Genomic DNA, 4,593 nt, shown 5'->3' on the forward strand with positions numbered 1-4,593 from the left:
AGGCAATAAAAGTGGATCACATCAGGCCAGCAGCCAGAAACTAACTTAAATTTCTACAACTGACTCATTTAACATGTCCAAACTCATTATAGAAAAGCAATGTTTTCCTTTTAAGCACTACAAATCTGAAACAAACTGTCAGAAACACAGACACTCACTCCAACTTTCTAGGTTTTAGATCAAAGCTTAAAACTTGACTCTTTATTCCTGCACTGCACAGTACTTTTTTCTCAGAGCTTTTTTTTTTTTATCTTGAATTCGATTTTTCTTCTCAAAAACTAACTTGTATTTTCTTTATTTTGATGCTTTTTAATGTCTTATCTTAGACAGTTACATAACAAATGTGAGAAGTCTAAATGTTTCTATTTTCCAGTTAGATTCTTAATAATTAGTTTGTTTCATAAAATGAGGAAAGGCTGTAACAGTGTACAGAATGATGTCCCTAAATGTGTGACCACTGGGCAGCTGGATTTTGTACTTAAGGTTTGAAGAAGTAATCATCAGTCATTTCCAGTAAATAAACTAACTGTAACTTTATGACGTATAGCCACGCTCGTCATATGTGCCTTGTTCCATCACCTGTGAATACTTTCACATGTTCGAGCTCCACATTGGACAAACTATCAGTTATAGCTTTAAAAACTTTAAGACAGCCTTTAAACTGCATTTTAAACAAAAGCAACACTCTAAATGGTATCCTGGAGTTGATTTGCTTAACACACTGACTGTGCCCTACAGCAGGTCTGGATTTGCATAGCAACCCCTCCTTCCATTTCCCTTTCCCCTCTTTGGTATTTAGATTGCCCTGAAGATAAACATCAAGTAAACACTGTTACAGGAAAAGAGGTGTGGAGCGAGACAGTTGGCGGGTATAGGAGTGATATGAGGGTGATGGAAATGTCAACCACAGACACATAAACAGTTATGTTAACCTGAAGAATTTTTATTAAAAAACATGCTAAGGTGCTCAGTTGTGCAGTTTGGCATATTAATAAATGTTGCGTGCCTCACAGTTTCTTCTTACTTTTACCTGGAGCAAATGATACAGAATGGCTGTGATGTGACCAGCAACAGAACAGCAGAGTCTGCCCTGCTAGCATGTTCAAATGACCTTTGAGCAAGGTACATGACCCATCTGATCAGAAAGAGCACGTAAAAAGTGTGTGGTCTAAAAATGCATTAATGGCACTCCCTTGTTTCCACTCATTTTGTATTGGTTCTTCACAATTTGTGTAACCCTAAACTTTCTCTTGCATAATGCTCTGTCTTTACTGCGGGTTTGTGATGGTTCATTATATTCTTGCTCAAGAAAGCAAGTTTGTACCAGGAGAGGAAAGGGGAGCAGGCCTGCAGGGGAAACAAAGCATTACCAGTGCAGCATATGATCTCGCTGACCAACGGTTATGCAGAAGTCTGAAAGGCTGCTATTCACTGGCCTGACCAAGGCAAACAGCCACATATGACTGAGGTGTACACACATATAACGCAGTAACTAGGCTACAGTAAGTCACACCCCATAGTGCCTATTTTCTGTTTAATAAATGTAGCCGTGGGGTGGTGCTACAGCAATGTACAGTCCTAATGACAGCTTCAGTCTCGATGTGGGCTGGAAGACGAGAATGGAGCTTGAAACTGTGAGGGCTGTAAAAGTTTGACGCGTGTATTTAAACACAGCAGAGTGACAGATGATGACATTTGCTTCCTGCTGCGAATCACTCAGGGACACGAAGGCCGTAAAAATTAAGAGCTAGGCTATAAAAATTAAGCAAATAGAGGAAGATAAATGAAGGAAGCTACAATTCAACTTACTGATAGCGAAGTCTCATTCGCAGGATGTGCGCTATGCAACCGCGGTCAGCTCGATCCAGACTGCATTGGATGACCGCCGGGGCAACTGGATCGGTGGCCAGCTCAGCTGAGGAGAGTCGCACCCATCTGTACCACCGTCACCGCCGACAACGACGAGGGAGTCTCCATCCTCCGCCTCGCCCCCCCACCCTCTCTCGCCCCTCTATCGGTCTCTCCACACTGTTCGTCTGTCCAGCTTTCAGCAGCTGATAGCGCACTTTGGTCTGTCTGCAAACTCCCTCCCTCCCTCCCCTCCCTCTCTCTCCGCCTCTCTCTTGCTCTAACGTCGCAGTTCCTGTACGTTGTGCATTCACTGCTTTGGCAACATACCCGTCTCTCCGGGCAGTTCCCACAGTGTGGATAGCGACACACCGCAACAGCCGTACGCGTCACCTCCGGGGAAATGTTACTTCAAGGACCAGCAGGCAGACAGCGTGACCGCGCACGAGCACGTGTACGCACAACCACACGCAAACACATTTTCCCTCATTTTTGAAAGTCTTTACATCCATAAAATCTTCACTTCATCTAAACGAACGCTGACTGCAGAAAAACAGGCCCCATTAAATTGGCTTTGATACTTTGATAAACCTATATATTACAATAAAAATTATAAAGCAGTCCCTATTAAACACATACACCTAAAAGTAAACCTGACCTCTGACCTATCTTCTGTATCACCACACTTCATAAATCCACGTTAGGCTACTGAAGCAGCTTAAACTTGAACCCTCAGATTTTAATGCAGGTTCTCTCTGCAGTACGCAAGACTTTTCACAGGTTGACCCACATGATTGGTAGGTGTAGCTTAATGTGTAGAAAAATTCAGATGGCCCCTTTAAGACTAATATACCCTTAAGGATATTTGCACATCCATATTCACAATGCAAACCTAGACAGCAGACACTCTTGGGCATAATCTGGGCTACTTGTGGCACTTTTTCAACAATACATTCTTCATTTTTGAAAAGTCAACACACACACATGCATGAAACAGTCTTTACCTTACAAACCTGAGCTCAAAGAACGGGAGAGATATTGCTCTTTATTTTTACCACTGATAAGTAGAATAAATCACCCTTACAGTTGTACCCAGACCGTTGTTAGTGCCATCACCATGCGTCTTGTGCTTATGTGTGCCACATTGTCACAGGGCAGTCACATCTTGTAATGCATTCACAAGGACTGCAAATTAAGATCAATATGAGTAATTTAACTCATATAACTGATTTGATATATTTTTTTAAGAAAAGTCCCTCACTAGTTGTTGGTCACTCCTGTGCCACCTCACTGAGAAATCCCAGAAACACACCTGTTCTCACAACTGAACTCATCTGCTGATCGGTATTCACCCAAAGCCCACAGACCAACCCCCAGGCCCATGACATTTAGTCTAGACACTTTTAGGTTTAGCTTCATATTTTAAGTAATTATCTAATGCTGTTTTTAGTGCATTGCTGTAGTGTTAAATGTTAGTATTTGCCTTCTCTGCTCCTTCAAGGATGAATGGTTTCATCTGTAACAAGTAGGCCATGCTACCATTCAGAGTGCAACAGCTACTGTGTGACTGTAATGGCAAATGCATTTTAAATTGTGACACGGAAAGGAACTTGAGAAACAACACACCCATCACATGCAATAAAAACCCATGATGTCAAGGTTTCAGCTTCTTTTTTTTTTCTTTTTTTCTTTTTTTTTGTCTTAGAACCTGTGAAGTCTCGACATTACAGATTCCACGAGCCATGAGGACTTTAAATGTTCTTCCTTTCTTATTATCCTACTCATATCATCATCACCATCATCACAACTCTGGGGCTTTTCTCGAACTTCACTCTGATCCTGCGAGTCTATGAGACTGAGAGGCCTGATTCAGTAGAGTTCCTGTTCTGGTGTTTGTTCGCCACCCAGCGGCCACATTTGGAAAATGACACTTTACGCTTTCTCTCTTTCTTTCTTTTCTTTTCTTTTTTTAATCTGCCAGGGGCCATTTTGAACCGCACGGCGGTGTTACCACACGCTCGACTGGTGTGAGTAATGTGCAAGACATAAACAAGAAAAGAAAGCAAAAACAAACAAACACAACCTTGGATTTGATGGATGAGCCTGCAGCCAAAAGCAGCAAAACACGCCGTTCGACTAAAGCAATTTAACTGTAAGAGTAATCTAAATCCCGGTGTGATTTAGCATTGTTTACAATTTAATAACGTGTCTGTGACTCTCTGGAAGCAGCTTCCCCCCGATGTTTGCTTTTTCTGAAGCGGTTAATAGGTTTTCAGTAACCCTACATACTCAACAACGTGCATGGTTCATTCAAGACTGAACTCAATGAAGCAGCCTGCATTGGATGTATGACTGGAACTGGTGCAATTAGGGACACTGTGCATTTGTTCATGTGTTTTTTTTTTTCTTTCTTTTGTGAGCCATCAGACATCACAGCCCAGAGGAGATGGCCTCTGGATATTTGTCGCCTTTGGAGTTTATTTTTTAGATAAAATTGTAAGATCTGGTTTATATGGGAAGTAATTCTCTGTGACGTTGTGTTGCAAGTCATTGAGCTCATATATGCTTTAAATCTACTGGGATCCCATTGTAGTGTTTTCTAAATAATGTTTAATGTTATCCCAAAATTCTTGAGTAAAACAGAAAGAACGATAACACAAAATTCAGTTCATTTTAGCAGGCAGCGGCTAAAAATCAGCACTGAAAAGCAACAGTTTAATCTTCCTGCTCAGCTTCTACTGCTGA

At 41.5% G+C, this 4,593-nt stretch overlaps 1 protein-coding gene across 1 annotated transcript in view; it reads right to left on the bottom strand.

The window, feature by feature from the left end:
• Positions 1-2,009, bottom strand: part of rgl2 (ral guanine nucleotide dissociation stimulator-like 2) — a 32,072-nt gene extending 30,063 nt beyond the window's left edge. Inside the window, exon 1 of the mRNA XM_085292628.1 lies at positions 1,810-2,009. The gene's annotated coding sequence lies outside the window, so the exon portion shown is untranslated. The remainder of the gene's footprint in view (positions 1-1,809) is intronic.
• Between the last annotated feature and the right edge of the window lie 2,584 nt (positions 2,010-4,593).

Source organism: Mchenga conophoros, linkage group LG11 (assembly GCF_057382185.1).
Source record: "Mchenga conophoros isolate Kocher_MC1m ecotype Shallow Benthic linkage group LG11, M_conophoros_male_GT1.1, whole genome shotgun sequence".
Classification (NCBI taxonomy): domain Eukaryota; kingdom Metazoa; phylum Chordata; class Actinopteri; order Cichliformes; family Cichlidae; genus Mchenga; species Mchenga conophoros.